Source organism: Scleropages formosus, chromosome 16 (assembly GCF_900964775.1).
Source record: "Scleropages formosus chromosome 16, fSclFor1.1, whole genome shotgun sequence".
Classification (NCBI taxonomy): Eukaryota; Metazoa; Chordata; class Actinopteri; order Osteoglossiformes; family Osteoglossidae; genus Scleropages; species Scleropages formosus.
This window is the reverse complement of record NC_041821.1, coordinates 18862960-18875219: the sequence shown is the minus strand read 5'-3', so window position 1 is coordinate 18875219 and position 12260 is coordinate 18862960.

Sequence of the window (12260 nt, the reverse complement as noted above, 5' to 3'; positions counted from 1 at the left end):
GAAGAAAAACAAGCTGCGTCATCTTCGGTATTATGAAGAGAAAAGAGCTGCAGTCTGACCATGATTCTCTTGTCTTCCGCCTACCATAGGTACACAGGAATGAGAGTGTGAAGGATCAACCCCATGAGCAGAGACACTGAAATTAACCTATGCCCTGGATGTACGTGGGAACCCGCACCGCCACGCCATCAGATAACAAATGCCGATAAGAAACAATCTTGGAATTATTTATCCTTTACCAGTGAAGTTTGGCTCTGTCTTTTGTTCACTTAACATGCAAGGGTTCAGGATCACATTCTTGAGCTGTTTGCTGCTCAACAGACACACAGATGCCCCTTCAGAAAAGCCATCACAGTATAAAGCGGCACCTTTCAAACCCTGACACTAGTGGCAATGATTTAGGCCACACCGCATATTCACAACATGTCTAAAAATGTTTGCATGTAGGACTGATCTCATTTAAAAAGCACACTATCTTCAGGTTTTTTTGTTTTTTTTTTTTTTTTTTTTTTTCCTTAGGTCACATCTGGTGTTTGTACACACAGTCTGCAAATGAGCGGCATGCCTTCTTTTCATGACGCAGACCTCCCCAGGAAGGGAGCATAACTAGTTGAGTCACTTTCAGGAAATATTTCCACTGCAGTTAACTCTCCAGTAAAAAGGGGCGGCTTGCTCCTTCTGATCTCTGATCTTGCGAATGGGAATCACCCAGGCTCATTCTTGGCAGCATTACTGAGAAAGTTGTTTTACAGTGTCATTTTACAATCAGATCTCAAAGCAGCTTTTCTGCCCTGCATTATTATGCATTGCAAAAAATCTCTTCCCATTTTTTCATAACTGACCAAAATGCCTTTTCTTCTTAAGTTGTTCAAAATCAGCTGCATAATGTCACTCTTTAGTCCCTTTTTTTTTTACTCTTAAATAATCTTGAAGAAATATGGCCTTTTTCATAGGTGGAGAGAAAAGGCACTGATAGTGGATAGTGACTGACTTCTTGAAAAGCTTCATTAATACACATAGAGTTGATGAACAAGTTCATCCAGATGGCATTCAGCTCTGGGGATTATTCATCCTGTTTGATTATTCCCCCATGTTTTTAGGAATGAAACATTTCGGTCCCCATCTCCGAAATGCTGAGGAACAGGAGTACACCGTGAAATGCACTGTAAAAAATGGAACTCGGTCTGCGGAAAATAATGAAGGTTTGGAAAAATTACCCTGAAAAGAACTGTAATTTTCGGTTTAACCAAGGATGAATGTCATACTACTGCATTGCTCCTTTCCTGGGGTGTCAAATTCAGTCCATGACAGATTATTTTGCATGTTGGTTTTTGTCTCAATCACTCTTTTCCAGTACATGGTACAGTCACCTTCTCCAGTTTGAATAAACCATTCTTTTTTGTTCTTTAAATTACAAAAACAAAGTAATATAATGCAGGCATTTTTTTAAAGGAATACAGAGAACCCATCTATTAAGTCATCTGTGGCTTAATACTGGACTGGTTGGACCAAGTAATAAAACAAAAAACCAGGATGCAGGCCCCCCATGCTGTGTCACTAACACTCCTGCTTTAGTGTACTTATTGATTTTGATTCACAATAAGCAGATAATTTTATGTGTAACTCTGATAAAACGCCCTGTGTAAGAACAGTACTGAGCAAACCATATTCGTATGACTTAGTTACATATAAGCTTCAAAGCATCTTTGCATTTAATGTGTAACACCTTTTAGAACAGTACTGGTCATTTGTAAAATTTTTAGTTTCCTCGGAAAAATTTCAAACTGTTTTATGTTGGACTCTCTGGAAAGCATTGCCAGTTAATCAGACCTCAGCATTATAAATCTCACCACCTAGCATGTCCAGGTGTAACACACACACACACACATTTTCAGAACCGCTTGTCCCATACGGGGTCACGGGGAACCAGAGCCTACCCGGTAACACAGGGCGTAAGGCCGGAGGGGGAGGGGACACACCCAGGACGGGACGCCAGTCCGTCGCAAGGCACCCCAAGCGGGACTCGAACCCCAGACCCACTGAAGAGCAGGACTGTGGTCCAACCCACTGCGCCACCAGGTGTAACATGATGGACAAAAAAATTGTCCACCTTGTGGAAGGACACAAGGTCTTTTAGTTCCAAACTAGCAGTATTCTGTGCTTGTGGTAGAGTGACATAAAACACTTTAGTCAGCAATGCTTTGTCTTTGGGCTGATTTTCAGAAAGCCACCACTACACTCAATTCTATCTTATCCATAAGTTCAACCCTTTGCCTGATTTGCAAACAATGCATAAAGAACACCCCCTCACTGATGACACACCTAGGACTAAAACAATAGTGCCTCCAGGTATTTCCTACAGTCATTACGTAAATCACTGTGAGTGTGTTGCACAAACACCACTTTGCCACCTCTTGACCACTTTTACAAAATCTATGAGTTGGGAATTGTCAACAGTTGTTACCAACTGCATCGTGAAATAACATAAACCACATAAAAAAGTGTTGTAAGAACAATTTTCAGAATTCATCATTACTTATGTCTTAGATATTTCATCAAAGGGGGATGTGGTGGTGCAGCGGGCTTGGCCAGGTCCTGCTCTCCGGTGGGTCTGGGGTTCAAGTCCTGCTTGGGGTGCCTTGCGGCGGACTGGCGTCCCGTCCTGGGTGTGTTCCCTCCCCCTCCAGCCTTATGCCCTGTGTTGGCGGGTTGGGCTCTGGCTCGCCGTGGCTTCAGCCAATGTGTGTTTGTGTGTCTGTATTTCATCAAGTAATTCCCTCCCATGCAGTAAAAAATACATTTAGGAGCTAAATAAAAAAACATTTGATTTTTTAGTATTGCTTAAGATTCAGTGTACACAATATGGAACTGTGCAAAAAATCTTACACACATCAGCTGAAACCACTTGTCTCAAGCAGGGTCACGGCAAACCAGAGCCTAACCTGCCAACACAGGGCGGAAAGCCAATGGGAGAGGGGACGGGATGCCAGTCTCCCGCAAGGCACTCCAAGCAAGACTCGACCCCCAGACCCCCCACACAGCAGGCACCGGCTGAACCCACCGTGCCACCACACCCCCCCTTATTTCATCTACAATTAAGCTTTAAAAAGCACAGTCGCACTCTAAGTACTTGTACAGTGGGTCGTTTTTTACACGTAAAGTGGCTTGTTTCTATTTACATGAGCATAATCTTGTCAGTGCTGCACAAGATAGAATCTCGTGTTATGGCAGCTCTCCTCTTCATTACAAAACAGGCCAGTCAAAACAAGAGGTAAGGAGCCCACGTAAACACAGGGCAGTAAAACACTCGTCTTAACTGGGAGGAAAACAGCAACAAATAAGGCAATGCTAACGGCCTTTTACATAATTTTATCTGCTGACATTCCTGCATCAGCTAAAGGGCAGAAGCTGCGCGCCCTGTTTTCCCAGGATGTTTTCAACACCACATATACTTCTGCCAAATGAAAAAAAGCTGCCAAGCTTAAGAAAAAAAGGAAAACTACACGTAGCCCTGTATTCAGAAAAGTGAACTTGTATAAGGTGGGTCCTACTGTGCCAACTTTCAGCTATGTCCTGTCCTGATTAATCGTTTGCTAACTAACCCAAATGAATGCAATATACATATATAATCAACCAAGTGCATAAAGCATCTTACTTAGCACTTTGCCTATTTTATTATAACGGTATGTCTGTGGGGATCTCATCCAGTCTGATGGACAGAGCTGTGGAGGGCTATGTGGCTAAAATGAGTACCACCACACTCTACAAGCACCCCACCCAGCTGAAATGATGTAAATTCATGTTAAATTCCAACATCATCATGCTGACTTTTGCTGCCAGAGAAATTTGTAATTACAGAAGCATCATTTGCATTAACATGTCAGTTTCTTGAACAGTACAGTACAAGCATTAGTCCACCTCATTTATGCACCAGCAGGACTGATTTATTAATGCCTTATGCTGTCAAGCATTTCAGCCATATTTGGTCTTTGCACACTTACTACCTCAGCCCTTTCATATTTCCTTCACAGCTGCAAGGCCATAAAAACGGCATAATAATTTGAAGTCTTACAAAAAGTCTACACCCTCCCCAGTATGGCCAGGTTTGACCAGAATAGAATTCTTGTTCCTAAAACCAGGGTTTTCCCCATCATAAAACAACAGGCACATTCCATAATGAGAAGATAAATAATAATTCCCCAAAAGCTGCTGCAAATCCAAGAAACGAGGGCTGGGGGGTGGGGTTGAATTAAATGGAAATTTCGATACTACTTTAACTCTTGACCTACAGGTTTATGTGGTGTGCAAGTTCTCAAAAATGCGCTTTTGTGGTGGCGAATTCTAACTTAGTGGTCAGGTCATTCATTTCACATGCATTTCGTAAGAGGCATGAGCCAAATCCACACTAATATAGTGGCTCTCCATGTGCCCTCATCTCTGAAACACTTGTTACGGTTGACACAATGGAACAGCCCTGAAGTTCACCTAATCATGAAATATCAAGATCACAACTTATTACTGAGATCTTAATGATTCTGAAAGTAATGCATTATTTTGGTGCAATCATGGGAGGGTTACAATTTGGCAAGAGGCCACAGTTTTTCCAATTTATAAATCTTTTGCTGATTCCCAGAAATGCTCAGATTCATTTCCTTATTTTTTTTTTGCTTTGAAGCCAGATGTCTCTGAATGTGATGTCAGTGATGTACCAACTCTTCATTAAGTTATGTTTGTGGTCTTCAGCAGAAAAATTAAACACAGACATATCTGAAAGATTATACTGAAATGTCCATAAATGCAGCCACAACTTGATTGTAAACAAATCAGATTTCTTTTTCTGTACATTTGTAAAATTGTATAATTAATATAAAGATTGAGTCTTAATTTCATTTTAATTAAATAAAGAAGTCAAATCCATTAAAAACCTAAACATTTTTCATAGTTGTCTTTTTATTAGGTCATTATAGCATAATGCAGAAAATTCATTAATTTGCAATGAATCAAGATAAAAACAATTTTCCAAACCTTTCATGTGAAAAATTCTAAATTCAGCCTCATCAAGGTAACCAAACAGCTCAACAGTCTATCACTCTGCTCCGAGGTCATTATTGCCATGTAATGCTATGTAATGCCATGTAACGCAAAGCACATTCTCATCCTTTATGATTCTCATTAAGAAACAAACAAAGGAATCAAAGCAACAGGGTTTATTCAAAATCACAAGGCATCATGTGACCTTGTGCAATGAAATGAGACTGTGATCCACCTGGGGAGTGCGGTGGCGCAGTGGGTTGGACCACAGTCCTGCTCTCTGGTGGGTCTGGGGTTCGAGTCCCGCTTGGGGTGCCTTGTGATGGACTGGCATCCCGTCCTGGGTGTGTCCCCTCCTCTTCTGGCCTTATGCCCTGTGTTACCAGGTAGGCTCTGGTTCCCTGTGACCCTGTATGGGACAAGCGGTTCTGAAAATGTGTGTGTGTGTGATCCACCTTTAGGAAAAATGGCTCAAGTTCCCAGCACAGGTAGGGTCGCTGCCTATACATGCAGCTGTCAGAATTGGTGGATGCTAGGCTCTTTAAAGGGTACAATCAGTTCCACCACATTTTTGTGAAAGAAACTGATTCAGTTAAACACAGTGGCACACAGTAATGCGAGCAAAGGCAGCCGTCAGACGGATGTACAGTGTTGAATATCAGATGGACAAAAGACACCCATTAGCACTAGCTTTTTGTTTGCAGTACATGTCTAGCACGGGGCACGGGGGCACAGCGGCATAGAGGGTTTGGCTGGGTCCTGCTCTCTGGGGGGTCTGGGGTTCAAGTCCTGCTTGGGGTGCCTTGTGACGGACTGGCGTCCCATCCTGGGTGTGTCCCCTCCCCCTCCAGCCTTGCGCCCCGTGTTGCCGAGTTAGGCTCCCGTTTGTTGCAACCCTCCTTGAGTCAGTGTGTATGTGTGTGTACATGTCTAGCTAGCCTTGAAGAGGGGGGACAGTCTTGGCCCCAGCAGAAGGAAAAGAAAAGGCCTTAGAAAAAAACCATTTATGCCGGTTAATTATGCTCGTGTGGGCAGCCACGCACCAGTGTCTTGTTGATCATTACCACAATCACATCACAGAGTAACCTACGACCCCAAAACCTGACTGACAAAATCAGGATACCCCTCCACCACCATACCCGGTCATGCAGTCTTGTCTTTGCTTGCTCCCGCAGAATGCATACTTCTATCTCAAAGGTGCAGCGCCACACTCCCACGGGCTTGACATTAGATAAAGTTTAGCTGAGAGGCTTACTCACAAAGAACCTGCTGGGAACGTACGCTTGACTGAAGGCCCCGCAGAAACCAAGTGGGTTGTCATTCGTTTCCTTGGCTTTCCCTTGTTTTTCTTCCATAGGATCGTTTTCCTCTCTTCTGTGTTGTTGCCAAGGTAATTACGAGGGTCATTAAAGAGAGGAGGGCTGAGGAATACCTTTTACTGTACCAAAGGCAAGATGCTTAAAAGGTACTAAAAGTGTCGTCCTGGTCTGATCGATACAATGACAACCTACTATAGGGAGAGAATGCAAAAGGAGAAAGCAACATATTCTTGGCTTAAATGGCAAGCCTATTTTTCTACAACTTAATAACCAAAAACACATCCCATTATGTGTTTTGTTAAGTGTTAAAGTTACATCCACTCTTGATGACTGCACATATACTCAGATTGCTCTGTCCCCTACTTGTGCTGAAAGTAGAACATCCACTGTTGTTGTGAATAAGGACGTCCATCTGTATGCCGGTCTTTTTCTTTGTCTTTTTGAGAGTCTGGTCTTCAAATGAAGTGTCTAAAGTGCAATGATTGAAATCTCTTCATTTGTGCTTCTCTTCCTTGAGAAAATGCATTTAAGCCTATGGCCTTAAAAGACTCATCCAGCATCACAGTCAGCTTTTTTTTTTATTCTTTTTTTACAGTCCAAAATTCATGTCCATGTAACATTATACGCGCGCAGACATGGGAGGAAAATGCAATTTAAACCCATGTCTGAATAGTTGAGGCATTGTGAGACAACAGTGCTCCATACAGCATTATAAAATTGTCATTGCTTGGATACCAATCTTTATACTTGCTGATACATCAGCACATCCAAGATCTTTTCAAAACCTTTCGTCGCAGCTCTGCCAAGTGTTAGTTATCAGTGTATCTTTTGACTGCTTGATCATTTTTGATCATTATGATTATTACTGGTAATTTTTTTTGCTCCACCTTGGCTTTTTTATATAAGATTTTAAGGTCTTCTTCAGCCTCCTCTATTACTGTGGTATTATCACCATATTGAAGGTCACCAATATTCCTTCTAGAAAAATTGAATCAACTTCTCTTCTAGTCCAGTTTCTCTCATAATGTTTAGCATTCAAGTTGAAAAAGTAATGAGGAAACATGCAACCTTACCGTACTCTGTTACTAACAGGAAACCATGCAGTTTGTCTTCGATATGCTTTAACTGTGACCTCCTGACTAGTATACAGGTCCTTTCTCAGGATAATCAGGTATTCTGTACCTGCATTTTACTCAGTACATTCCACATTTTATCAGTCAACACAATAAAAGGCTCTTCTGTATTCAATAAAAGGCATGCCGTTTTGTTATTCTCTTTGGTATTTATGTAACAGCAATGATTTCTCCTGTCACCCCATCCTTTTCTATACACATCTTTAATCTGTCTTGCAAATAAGTCTTTGCAACCTTTGCATATTTGAGTACATATAACTAATTGAAACAGAAAGCATTAGAAGTGTGTGTGTCATTCATTCATTCATTCATTCGTTTGTTTGTTCGTTCGTTCATTCATTTCTGATCATGCCAAAATGCAGAACCAATCAAGGATATTTCTCAAAAAGGAATATAAAGAAGTCTTCTATTTCCTCTCTTACAAAAGATTATACATGACTTTGAAAGACCTTCTTCACATGTTCTCTTTTGCATAATAGACACAACATGGAATAGAACAGAACATGAATAATTTAACCTCCTTTTCTGTGTATGGCTTTGTGAAAGTTTGATAGATCTTAGATAGCTGGATCATTTTCAAACTACTCTAAGACTGAAATATATTTATTGCTGTAATTGAACTGTGAACAAGTTGAACCTCTTCTATTTGTTCCTAATTCGATAATTCACTTGACCAACTGCAAGTGTTGCTTGTTAATTCATCCCTAAGCTCAGAAAGAAGATATTTTCAGGTTCATTAGGCTACATAGAACACCTGATGATGAATGCAATGAGTCTGATACACCTTTTAATGCACACTTACTTTGCAGCCCCTTGTAAGAGTATCAGCAGACGTTTTATGATTCCAGCATAGAGCTACAAAGATGTTTGCAGTTATAGATAGCAAGTGTTACTTTCAGTACTCTATAGAGACTTGACTCCCTCTATGCAAAGTGAAGGCAAACTAGCACAGGTAAAACCGCTCATTTCCTCTGTACCGATTTAATCTTATCAATCAGGTGCTTAGCCACTACTTCCTGTGATTCAGCACCCAGTTTGGTGGATGTAATATGCCCAACCAATGGCCCTATGCACAGGTTCAACCCTGTGACTGGAGCAGGGGCAACCGCCCCGATCAGAAGGCAAGACTTGAACAGGTCGAAGGACATCAGCACTAACAACTGATGGGCCACCATGCATATCTGGGTTTGAAGGACTCAGAAACTGGGTTTTCACAGCATGATTTAAAGAGCGTATAATTTCACGGCTATTGGACAAACAAGTCAAGCATCTCATGAGGTTCCAAGCGGAGCCCAAATTAACCTTAATTACCAGAGAAAATGAGTGTGTGAATACAGTATGAAATGTGATATCATATCACGCTTGTGGGTCCACACAAGCTGGAATGCTGAGACATTTTCAGGATTATAGAGACAGGAAATTAGACAGAGGAAATTTCAGTTTGATGAAAAGAAATTTATAGAAACTACATGTCTGAATAAGTACAATCAAACATTTGTCAAAATTGTTATGTCCTGTCCTGAAATATTTTATGTTAAACTAGCTGATTCCATTTATGTTAAGACTGAACATCTAAAAGTGAAATTCAATGACTTTCATAATTATACTGATGTCATAATTCATTGTATATTAAACAATACTAAATTGTTTGATAATACTACTAAAGTTTTCACCTACGTAGTTATACTATGCTGTTTCACATATTTACGCTAGGGTGCTTTTTTTTTTTTTCAAGAAAAAATTTTTAATTGCTATTTTCAAAAATATATAAAAAGGAGCAATATGGAAAACTCAATTGCTCGTTTACACTTTATATACAAAATTATAAAACAAACAAAGACTGGGATTCTGGCATTTGCAAGTCAATGCAGGCAAGAACTTCCAGTGAAAGTGTACAGATCTTAAATCTCTTTTCTCCAGGGAAGGTGATGGCATTTCTGTGACACTTGCCTTGGGAGACACACCCTGATTCTCCAGATAGATATAGACTCAATTTTTTTATGCCATTAAGACAAGGAGAGAGGCAAATGAGCTCTTATGACAGCCTATAATCACAGGAATTATAACTCTAAACAGGAGTCCCTCTTCTGGCACAAATGTTAGATTGTCACTTGTACAACTGAAAAATCATTTCATGCCACAACTCTTTTGAATAGCTACACACACATATGGACATGCCTTTGGGACTGTACGTAGTAGAAAAGGTTATGTGAAAAACATTCTTTTTGTGTGGTGATGCAAATTATAATTTTATTTTCCAGAGGTGTCATGTTTCCTCTTTTGATCTTTGTTAAACCTTGTAGGTTTTCTTCTGTTGGTAGGTGAGTATGGAAATAGTACAAATCAAGTTTGGACAACATGTCTATAAATGAACAGCACTGAGAGGTACAGGAATGAATGATGAGTTGCAGGAAGAGAAAGAGACAACCAAACTGATGTTACGTGACAGTGACAGAACACACTTCATTCACAACAGAAAAAATGAAGTATAATATAGTGGAGGGTCCCAAGTTTTTCAGCCTTTGGTCTATAGCATAGAGGCAGATAGAAGTGGTACGTAATCAGTGTCTCAATCTTCCAGCAGGGGGCGGTACGGAAGACCAGGGCAACTTCCTTTTCTCAAGCTACTCAAGGAACGTGGGAACTACCTAAAGTAACAAACACTACAAAGTTCAGAGACTACCTAGCAGTCTGCATTCTTCAGAAAATGGAAGTGATGCCTGGACGCATTATTCTTGCTTTCAGAAACTGACCTGTGTTTCGAACATTTTAGCAATACCAGGAATTCTCCTGCAATTGAAATTCGCATAATAAATTTTTTAAAAAATGAGATTCTAAAAATAAAATATATAGATATATATATAATTGATCAACAACTAGCAAGTCCTCCCTGGCTTAAGTAGCTTCTTCAATTCCTTGGTCGGGCTTAAATTCTACTACAGTCTCTGGCAGCTGAAACAGCCTATAGGTGCATGCTGATGAGGCACCCACAAAATTGAAGTCACAATGCCACATTTAATCATAGTGCACTGCTAACATTTTACTTTATTTGCTAAATTCATCACCTTTTGCATTGAGTGATTCCCTTCCTGCAAGGAGAGCAGAGCTTTTGACTTTTCGTAGAGGCTTGTTTGAAATCCACTGGTACCAAACAGCTACCGAACCATCGCTTCCCAAATTCAGCAGTGTTCCAAAGGGGTTCTATATCAGGAACTCGGGCAGAAGTCCTGTTGTTCTAGTTCACTCACCTATTCAAAGTGAGGGACCTATTTTAGCCTCGATAAACCTCCTTCTGTAATTGAAATTGAATGTCGAGCAATTATTGCGACAACACGTTCAGATGCCCACGGCTCCCTTTCATTATTTGATCCCCATTCACAGAGCTGCTTTGCAGGGAGTGCAGCTGCTCTAATTTGAGAATAAAGACAGCTGCCTTTGTTCCGAGCAGTTTTCTGTTTTATAATGGAACTTCTTTTCAAACTCACATTAGGGATGAAGAGCAGCCCTTAAAAGACTTCGACCCGGGATGGACAGATCTTAAGCCGAGCCCCCTTCTGTCGCCTTTCAAACACTGTTCTTGAATCGATTTTAATGCCGGTCGCTAAACAGCTGTGAGGTTTAGACCCAGGAGAAGGAGGCAGGCATTTCTGCTGCTCTTGCACAGAGGCCTACCTGGGCTGACCCAGCAAGAGGGCACAACTATTTCTGCACATAGTACCAGCATATCAACATTCGCATCACTGCTAGTTGTTTTTTTCTTTCTTTTTTTTTTTTTTTTTTTGCTATTCACAGTCTGACAGTTCTTAAAAGTAAGGAACAAAAAACTTGAAAATAGGCATTTCACCAAAGAAAACACACATTGTACATTATAAGATAGCAAAAGATGGGATGCAGAAGATTCATGCTAACGACATCTTTTCAAGGAAAACATAGCAGAATTCACTGGCAATTCTGACAATACCTGCAAACAACATCAACAGGTGTTTGTTTTACAAAAGAAGAACTAGGGATTAAATTCTTCTCTAAGTTCCATAAGCAGAAAAAAACTTTTTCAATGTCATAATTTTTTTATTTTTTATCTATTAAAAAAACACTTTATCATAACAGTCATATGGCCTGAATTAAATACTTAATGAATATGTGTCAAAACCAGACCTTCTGCATCATTCTACATCATTTTCTTGAAAATAATTTTTTTTTTTAGAATCAACAACAAGAATGTTAACAATGACATATTCTGTCTCCAGACTCAGATAGCCAAAGACTTTGCAATCTCCCAACCAACTGTAACCCTGTTAGTTAAACTAAAAATTAAGGGACAAGATGTATTGACTACTATTACTGACACTTGCATGATCTCAGCGTGATCGATTCAATCACTCATAACCATCACACAGTGCAGGTGTTGTCCATATCTGTCTCTTGAGAGTGCTTATTAGATCATTTTAATAATGTGTAGAACCTATTTTTTAAACTCAAGACCTATTTTTATCTAAAAACTGCAGATTTTGTTATGAAATAAAATTGGAGGAATGTGACGGTGAGAATGCATGGTTTTGCAAACTAGAAGCAAATGTCTACTATCCAACATGCACTGGGGTATCCGTTTGACTAAAAATTTCAAACGTTTATGGGGTTCAGATGTAACTTTTTCACATTTTTTCAACGTGGGGCTGAAGAGGATGGGCGGAGCTTCCGCAGTCGCCCCTCCCCTGCTCATGAATATTAAATAGGCGCCTGCGTTACTCTCCCGCCCCTTCCCCAAACGCGCTGTATA